Source organism: Dasypus novemcinctus, chromosome 13 (genome assembly GCF_030445035.2).
Source record: "Dasypus novemcinctus isolate mDasNov1 chromosome 13, mDasNov1.1.hap2, whole genome shotgun sequence".
Lineage (NCBI taxonomy): Eukaryota > Metazoa > Chordata > Mammalia > Cingulata > Dasypodidae > Dasypus > Dasypus novemcinctus.
Genome location: NC_080685.1, coordinates 71536531 through 71546842, shown reverse-complemented (window position 1 = coordinate 71546842; position 10312 = coordinate 71536531). Strand labels below are relative to the sequence as shown.

At 32.5% G+C, this 10312-nt stretch overlaps 1 pseudogene; it reads right to left on the bottom strand.

Annotated features, from left to right (window-relative positions):
• Positions 1 to 4905: 4905 nt before the first annotated feature.
• Positions 4906 to 5924, bottom strand: LOC101436198 (carnosine N-methyltransferase pseudogene; annotated as a pseudogene).
• Positions 5925 to 10312: the final 4388 nt, after the last annotated feature.

The window sequence follows — 10312 nt, the reverse complement described above, 5'->3', positions numbered from 1 at the left end:
TGAACCAATATTTATATTATCACTACCTGGACTCCATGTTTTATTCAGATTTCCTTAATTTTTACCAAATGCCCTTTTTCTGTTCCAGGATCCCATTCTTTATGCCACTTTACATTGAACAGTCATGTCCTCTTCGGTTTCTCTTTATTGTGAAGTTTTTTCAGATTTCCTTTCTTTTGATGAGTTTAACAATTTTGAGGGGTCCTGGCCAGTTGTTTTGTAGAATGACCATTATTCGGAACTTTTGATTTTTCTTTTATCATGATTAGACAGTAATTATGAATTTGGAGAGGAAATGTACCATTTTTATCCAGACATGTCAATGTTATATGCTAGTAACATCACTGTTGATATTAACGTGGGCCACTTGGTTGAGGTATCATTTGTCAGGTTTTTGCCACCGTAAAGTTACTCTTTTTTCTGCCTTTTCATACTCTTTGAAAGTGTGTCACTAAGTGCAGCCCACCTATAAGGAATGGGAGTTATGCTCTACCTTCTTGAATTTGAAGTATATACATAAACTATTTAGAAATATTCTGCATAGGAGTCTGTCTCATCTTTCCCAGTATATATTTATTCAGTCATTTTTATATCATTATGAATTCTGGGATATTTATTTTATGCTTTGGATGGTGTATTAGGGTTGTCTTGGGAAACAGAACTAACAGGATATACGATAAATAGTATGAGAGTTTTTAAAATGGTCTCGCATGACTGTGGAGATGTACAAATTCCGTAGGGCAGGCTGCAAGGCAGAGACTCCAGTGAAGGTCCTTGTTGAATTCCCCAGGAGACACTGGATATCTGTAGTAGACTTGGGGATTCTCTTTCTGAATGCTGAAATTACTTCCCCTTTTAAGGCCTTCGACTGATTGGATGAAATTTCACTCATTGCTGAGGGTAATCTCCTCAGTTGATTGTAAATGTAAGAGCCATTTGAGCAATCAACTCACAGATGATTAAAGTACATGAAATGCCTTTGTATTACGATTAGCCCAGTACCTGCTTGACCAAAAAACTGGGCACCATTACCTGACCAAGTTGACACATTAGCTTAACCATCACAGGTGGATAGTCAGAATATTTAGCTGTACTTTTGCTAAAAGTTTTAAAAATTTACCTTCCATATTATGTCTTTAATTGGCTTTTGTGGCAAATTTTTGTAGCAATTGGCCAACTTTAATATTCAAGAAAAATTAAGTCTATCATACATGTTAAAAATATAGGACTCCCATGCAGATATGAAGCTTCCAAATCTGTCTTTGTGGTTACTTTTAGAATGAGAATTACATATAAATACAGTACATTTTCCAGTTCCCAAACTTCGTAATTGCATACTGTGATTTATACAACTTCTCTTTATATTTTACATGCCTGGCATTGATCACTGGAGGAACAGCTTAACCTGCACTGCTTCAGCTTATAGAAAAAATAAAAAATAAACGATAAAATTAAAAGGCAAGTACAATGACATATCTCCTCCCCACTTTATGAAGATGAATGAAAACATTTATGTGGTGAGTTAATTTAAGGAAAAAATTAACTTAAGGTCTATACACTTTACTAGCTAGGACTAAACACAAGAAATATAAAATTAAATAAATTCTCCAGTGACACTTCTATTGATTGATACTGCATTTTCAGGTTTAGAAAATGTTAACTGCAAAAACCATTAAAAAAAAGGTGAAGCAAATCATAACATTTAAAAATAATATTCAGGATATGAGGAAAAATGAAAAACAAATGGAATATCTGATTTCAGAATTAACCAAAATATGTTTTCATTTAAAATATAAATAGCTAAAAAATGAATCCTGATAGTGAAAAATTTTACATAATGAGAGCACTTGTGGGTGTCAAACTGCTTTTGCCTCTATAAGAAAAAGAAAGATTTGTTTTGATCCTAGTTGTAAAGTAAGTGAATAATAATCAGTGAATCAAGCATTTCTAAATTATTCAGAGAGCATGCATTCCTTTTCTTTCAATGATATTTTTCTAATTCTTAGACTCCTTTTAAGTCTCTCTTTTTTCCCTAAAACCAAAATAATTCATTAGTCTTTTTCTCTTGCAATTAATTTCAAGTACATTCATGTAGGTAATGAGCATTCTCACCAAATGAACATCTGCCAAGTATTGAGAACATAAAAAATAGAAATAGGTTTTTTTTTTAAATAACAACAAACAGGTTACAGACTTCCGTAATTTGTCAAATCAAATTAACTCCAGGGAATTGTTTACTGCATTATGTAAATAAAGAATCACAAAACTCCTTTATTGTATCACAGAAAGTCCTACTAGGAAGATACCAAATCATGTAGTGACTCTCCCTACCTAAGTGATGCTAAAGATGTAAGTTTTTCTTTTTAAAATGTCATTTATCCTACTAGCACATTATTGTGATTAAGTCCAACTGATCCAAATCTCCAAAGAGGTCTTCTAATGCAATCACAGTCATCTGTGGAAATATTCAACAAAAATATATCCTTGTCTCCAAGAAGAGGGGAAAACATTGTTTTACTCGTCTCTACTGTCCAAGCAACTAGAAACAGAATAGTAAACATAAAAAAGTAGAAAGGAAACTCCCTCCAATAAAGTTCTGCTAGAGGTAGAAACCTAAAGCAGTATGTACTATTTAAGATCAGGAAACAAAATTGGTGGTAATCTGAATTTTTTTAACTTTATTAATTTATTTATTTAGAAGCTTAAGATTACCTAAATGTTACATAAAAAAATATATCGGATTCCCATATGCCCTATCCCTCCCGCTCCCACATTTTCCCACATTGACAACATCCTTCATTAGTGTGCTACCTTTGTTACAATTGATGAACCCTTATTGCAGCATTGTTACCAACCATGGACTACAGTTTACATTATAGTTTACACTTTGTCACACACAATTTTGTAAGTTATGACAAAATATACAATGGCCTGTGTCCTTCATTGCAGTGTCATGCAGGACAAATCCAGTGTCCTGAAAATGTCACCATTATACACCTGTTTTTCCCTCTTCCATCCCTCAGAACCACTGGTGGCCACTGCCTTTTACATCAATGATAAGAATTCTTCCATTGCTAGAACAATAAGTCTATAATAGAATAATAATAAGTCTACTTTAGACCATTGTTCATTCCCCAATCTTGAGAATTTTAGGATGGTGATGCCCACTCTGCTTCTAATTAATAGGGGGCTTAGATCCCATGGGACAGATGGGTGGAACTATCTTGCTTGCAGTTGCAGACACTCTGTTCCATTTGGAAAAAAATTTTGCTCTATTGAATTATTTGACCTTGAGCTAAATAGGCCAGGTCATGTAGAGTATAGGATTTTTTAAATTTTTTTTAAAAATTATTGAAATATGTCACTCATACATAAATATACATAAACAATAAATGTATAATAGTTGTGAACTTATAAAACAAACATATATAACATCAAACAAACATATATAACCTCTCACCCTACCACCAATAACTTGCATTGTTTTTAAACCTTTTTAATTAATGAATAGAGAGCATTATCAAAATATTACTACTAAATAATTTTCACCCTAACCAATCTGATTATTATTATCTTTATATGATTTATATATGAACAGACATAAACAATTAAGTGTATAGTAAAAGTTGTGAACTTACAAAGCAAACATGCATAACATCATACAGGTGTCCCATACATCCACCCTCCACCAAGACCTTGCATTGTCATTAGAAGTTTGTTACAAACTATGAAAGAACACTCTCAAAATCTTACTACTAAAGTTCTTATCTTATATTTGGTGTGTTTTTCCCCAACCCACTTTATTATTACATTTTAAATATATTTTTTTAATGACAGAAGTTTTAAACTTATAAAACATTCATGCACATTAATGGCTGCTGCTTACAGATAGACACAGACCAAGGATAGTAGTTTATTCCTGAATTTCATATTCAGAATTTCCCCATCTTAACATCATTATGTCAGTGTCAGTTTCTACTATTATTTAATTGTTTTAATGAAAAAAGTCCTTGCTTTTGTAATCCAGGTGCTCTAAAGGCATTATCATAAACATCACACTGACAAGACAAATTCTGGATTTGTTTATAATTTGAAATACATTTCAAATGGTTATATTTTATTCATATTTTCCCAGTTACTAACACTACCTTGAGCATTACCTAGAATGAAGGCTTTTATGTCTCACCTAGGATACTGAAATCTCAAACATTTCAAAGTGATCCAATGATGAGTATGTTTTTAAAAAGTTTTCAGTTAAATGTTGTCCCTAAAGACTTACTATATTCTCAGATTACCTAAATGTGTTTTACCAGCCTGTGGTGCTATTAAATTTAGCATTTCATTAAAAAATGTAATGTTTCATGCTTCTCTTTTTAGTTCAGCTAGAAATAAGAAAATCAAATAACTGAATGATACATGAATAGATACAGCCTTTAGACTGCTTATGTACAAAATAAACAAGTCCCAATTTCAGATGTTGAATGTGATAGCGATCCTTAAACTCCTGAAACAGAAAACCTGTAATGGGAACAAAATAAAAAGGGAGATTACTGTGGACTTAAATACTATTAGTCATTAAATGATAGATTTGCAAAAGGACAGTTTCATAAAGCCTGGAGATAAGGATTTTCCCTACTGAAAGATTCAATTCTGTGTTTCAGAGAAAAAGTATACTTGAAGAGATTTCTTCCATTTTCATTGCTAAGTACAAATATGCATAGTATGTATTTCTGAAAAACAATATATATGCATATTAAGAAAGTAGATGCTATTTCTTAACTTTGTTAGGAGAAAGAAGGCACCAATGATTTGAGATTGTGTCCTTTCATTACTCGTACTTGATTGAGTTATTTCAACATTGCTCTTATTAAACTATTTTCTTTCTGATGACATTTCTCAAGACAATTATTGTGGTTTACTGACCACAAATACAACATATTCATAGTAATATTTCATCATGGAGAGATCATTCACAGTATATTTTGAAAAGACAATTTCTTTCTCTACCTCTACCTGGAATTCACACTGCAGAACAAGATTTTTTTCATATCATCATAGCTCAATTCTATTGAAAGTTCATTTGCCAATTTTCAAAGTAGTACAGCAGAGAACCTAGATTTATCCAAATTCTAGCTTGAGTATTTAAGATATTGTATCAATGTAATCAATTACATTATGAGCAGTGTCTATGAAGAAACAGACTGTAATACAGTCCCAGATATTACATTTTGAATCTCTCTTGAAAATCTCCAGCGGTCACTGAAAATTTAGAACCAAAGGAAGGCTGTGGGAGTAAACATCAGGGTAAAAGCTAACCTCCCGTTATTGCTAAATTGATGGATTCAGGGATAATCTTACATTTATTAATTTCAGGACATCTGTTGAGTACAAAGTTGGAAGCAAAGAGCATAAAACACTCCATTCATTTCCTTGAACAACATTACATAGCATAGTTATTTCCCAGGCCAGTCTTCCAAGTCCAGCACCATGGACAGAATATTTATTTTAGAAGAATACCATTTCTTTTTTGGAAATTTTTAAAAAAGTTCTTTATTGATTGGCTGGTCGCAGGCATCCCTTTCTGCTTTCCCAGTTTCACTCCCATCTCTCACAAACTGTTTCAATGTGGATTTTAACTTACTCCTGGCAAAGGTAGATGCTGGCATAACCTGTGCGTTCCTATCTTCTCCATGTTCTTTGTTTTCAAACATATGAATGCATTCATTCACAGTGGTCAGCAGTATTTCTTGATTATAATCAATGTATTTCCAGATCTTATCCAAATGAAGAAACTGAGGAAGTAGTTTTTGCTGATTAGCAGGAAGTGATCCAAATTATATTTCTGTTGGGTTCACTCGTTCTTGCATACTGGTGTTGTGGTAGTGGACAACATGAATGATCACCCAGAAGTTCTCACACTCGAGCTGCTTTCCTCCTTGGTGGTGTGCGCAGCCTTCATAATCATGGCTGAGGCCAGACACCTGGCTGGACTAGTGTTTTGAGTATAATGTGAAATAGAATCTAATTTCATTTTGGTAAATTATCAATCACACTGCCAACATTTTTGAATATTTAATCAAATATAAACCAATTTGCAGTGCTATCACTCTCATATATTATTTCTACGTATATCCCATATTCTTGTCGCTAAGCTTTCCATTTTTCAACAGCTAATTTTTTAAGGCAGGGCCCAAACATAACTTATAATAAGTCATGATATGTGGTAGTACATCCCACTCCATAACTTATTGCTGTTGCAAATTGACTTGGTTGATCTGGGTCTTTTAAATTTTTGTAGAAGATTTAGGATACATTTGTTAAATGCCGTGAAAGATGCTTTTGATATTTTTATTGAAATTGCATTAATGTATATGTTTGATACAGTTTCAATATTAAATGCTACCCACCTATATTTATTTGACTGTGGTACAGTGATACATTAATGGGTCCAATCTATCATCCCTCCCTGTATCCATGTCCTTTCCTTGTGACTGAAGTTTCTCTCACTAAAGAGATCCCCACAACTTGATTTGGTGCTATCTTTGCATCCTACCTTGGACAAAGAGATAATATCACTGGTGAAACAATAAGAGGTACTAAAAATGCTAGTGCATTCATTTCTGTTTGTGCTTACACCCCTACCATAGCCAGATTTCCACCAGTCCAGGTAAACATCAGCCAGCCTCCAGACATGGTGTAAACCAGCTAGACAAGATTTATCCAGCTGAGCCAGACCTAAAAGCCAAGGGAGACTCATGAGGTAAATACATACTGCTTTAAGCCATTGAGTTTTGAGGCAGATCATTACATAGAATTATTGAGGTAATAAAAAAGCAAGGCACACTCAGTTATTCAATTTGGCGTATGGAATATAATAATGAGTATTGTATGGAACATTCTCCTTAAAATTCTTATGCTGTTTTTCTCAGTGTTTCCCTTAGTTTTATCCTTAAACCACTTATAACTTTTGCTGCTATTGTGAAATTAATATTTTCTTTTCTGTCTTAATTTCTATTTGGAGCAATTTTAATAGGTATAAGGCTAATATTCTTATCTCATTTCCGATTTTAAAGTAAATATGTCAAAATTTCATCCTAAACTTTTATTTTTATTTTTATTTTTGAAGAAATCACTTTGTTTTACTAGCTTCAACTACTGAGATTATTACATTTTCTTTGTTTATTCAGTAATAAAATTATCATACTAATAGATTTTTTTACATGAAGCATCATAATAATGTAAGAATAAACCCTATTTGGATATGAGTATGTGTGTGTGTGTGTATGTGTGTGTTTTAAAGAACTACTGATGTAAATTTTCTAGAGAATTTAATATGTATATTCATAAGTCTGTTTCATTATTTTGTGTACTGTCCTTGTTTTGACTTGTTATCAAAGTTTTTCTAATCTCACAAATTGAGTTGGATAGATTCATTTTTGTTTTCAATTTCTGAAGCAGCTTTAGCAAATGTTGGTTACCTATTTCATGAGGGTTGAAGTTTGGAATTGGATGGCCTCAGGATATTTCTGGGATATCAGAATTATCGGTTAGCATTTTCTTGATCTTCTTGACCTTTTCCTCACGGTGTCAGGATGACTATTACAGCTCCAAATATTACACCTTCGCAGAGCTATGTTCAAAACCAGAAGGCAAGAGTGAGAGAGAGAGAAAAAATCGTCCTTGCAAGTCTTCTGTTTTTTTCCCCAAAGAAGAAAATTATTTTCAGACCCCTTTATTAGAGTTCAATTTATGTCTCATTAGTCAAAAATGTTCACATGGCCACCCACACATGATTTAATAAGAAGAATGAATGGCATCTCCCTGGTAGTATATACCAATCACAATGTAGCTCCAGAAACTTGAGCAGTAGCCTAACTTCCTTGAAATCAGAGGATTGCTACTTATGTCCTGAAAATTATCGGACTCTAGGCAGGGGAAAAGGAAGGAATGGTTGTCTGATGGACAAAAGCAATGTCTGCCACATTCATTGTTAATATGTAATTTAATACATGTACTTTATGCAATAATTTAGTCTCTAAATATTGCTTTGTAAAAATTTTCTGAGCATATTCTCATCTTGTTGATTTTTTACTGAGCTGCATTTAATGGTGATTTATTCACTAGTATATGTAAAGCTGCTTGTTGTTTCCCCTTAATATTATAAACATTTAATAACATTTTTTTCTGGTATATGTTGTTGCTAGTAAGAAATCTTGACAGTCTAAGGATCTTATCATTGTAGGTGATATGAATTTGCTGTTTGTGTTGTTGTCTCTAGATTTTATAATGAAATTTGATGTTCCTAACTTTCACACTGATGTCTAGGTAAATTTGTTTTACTTCCTCTTGCATAGTTTTTAGTTTCACTTTTTAAGTCCAGTTTCAATTCTGAAACATATTCAGTCATCACCATTCCAAGTATTACATCTCCAAATTTCAAAATTTGCTTTTATCTGAAATTTCCGCTACATACACTTTGAACCAGTTAACGAACCACACAATCAATATTTATCTTTTAAATATTTCTTGCTTTCAATTCAGAGAACACTTTTTATCCTTTCAATAAAGATTTAAGAATAACAAGTTATTTTACATTTATATATTTATATTTAGTTATTATTTCCTTCTATCTTGGACACATTTTTACAACTTTCTTTACTTTTATGTGTGTTTTTAACCTATTTATATCCATGAGGTTTTAAGATTGTTGTCGATATTTTATATTGTAATTTCCTTTATAATGAGGCCATTTTTATTGATTTTTTTGTTTGTTTTTCTCCATGTGTTTTGGGATTTGGTTTTGCAAGCTAATTTTGAGTTAAATGACTTCTTTTTTCTTTTGCATCTCTAATAGCTTTTTGTTTTCCAACCAGTTTCCAAACTCCCAACTCAGCACTTGGTGTCATATTTAGAGTTTGGGACTCTGTCATATTTGATTTGGGGAATATAACATATAAGGAAGCAACCAGGTGCGTGGCTTTGTTCAGCTGCTGTACGAGAGCACGTCTCTCCTTTTCTAAACTTGGGGTTTCCTCTGTGTCCTTTGCAGATTTTTCATTCTTTGTTTCTTATACTAGACAGTTTCCTAACTCCTTTATTTCTGGACCCAAAGACTTTCAAGTCTAGCACCTCAAGCACAAAATTCATTTTTTTCCCCAATTCTTGGTATTCAGAGATGTTTCTATTAATTTTGATACACAATATGTCATTTGTGTAATTTTATATATATATAAAATTAACAGAAACAAGGAAACCCAAGTATTAATTTAGCAAGCCTAATATAAGGGAATGTTCAGTTTTCCTTTCTCCTTGCTGAAGGGGAAATGAAATAGTGAAGAAAGGAGTCAATATAAAATTACGTGAAAAATAATCTGAGTGTTAGGTATGAGGATTGAAAAAAAGTTTGAGGAATGGACACATAGCCCTCGGCACAGTAGAGTTTTAGAGTCACAGTTCTTTGTTTCTATATTTAATGCCTCTTTAACAAGCTTTTATTATTCACTAGGACTGAAAAACCTGTCATACAATGCATAAAAGCCATTCATAAAAGAAATGCTCAAAGCAGAACATAATGACAGATTTTCAGTAAACATGAACAGGTTAAGGGGATTGAATGAAAACTAAAAGCTAAATCCCATATGCATTCTGACAAGAGTAGATAAATCTTCAGTACTCAAACGCCCTACTCCTATGCTTTTAAAACTCTAAACTATTACAAAATACCTGTTAGTACTGTAGACACTCATTATCTACATAACAATAGCTTCAAGAATTCCTACATTTGCATGCGCCTGCATTTTCAAATTGTGAATATTAGAATCTCTAATGGGTTTGCTACCACTTATTTCATAGTAATAGAGAATTTCAGAAAGTTAGGTGGCTATGAGTTATTCCGTTTATGTGAATATATATAAAAACCTTTTTGGTACTTGAAACATTCATTCAAAATTAGAGTCAAAATTCTAAATTAAACATTTACAAAAGGAATTCACTAGTAGGATTTTTTTTTAAAAGCCATTGTAGTGTTCTAGATTCCCTGGCCAAAATACGCATTTCTTCATATTTACTCTTTTGCCTTATTTTGCTAGCAAATTACAACTCAATGAACTATATGAAGAAATAATATTTAAGGGGAATAAAAAATGTTCCTGTTTCATGCTTCAGTTAAAAACTTGTTCCTATTAACTCTATTCCATCCACCTCACTTTCACTTTCCTGAAATTGGCAGGGTTACTAGTTAGCTAGATTATAATTTGAGAAAGAGCAAACTTCTGGACTAATCATGGGTTGCTGGGATATAATGTATGAAATA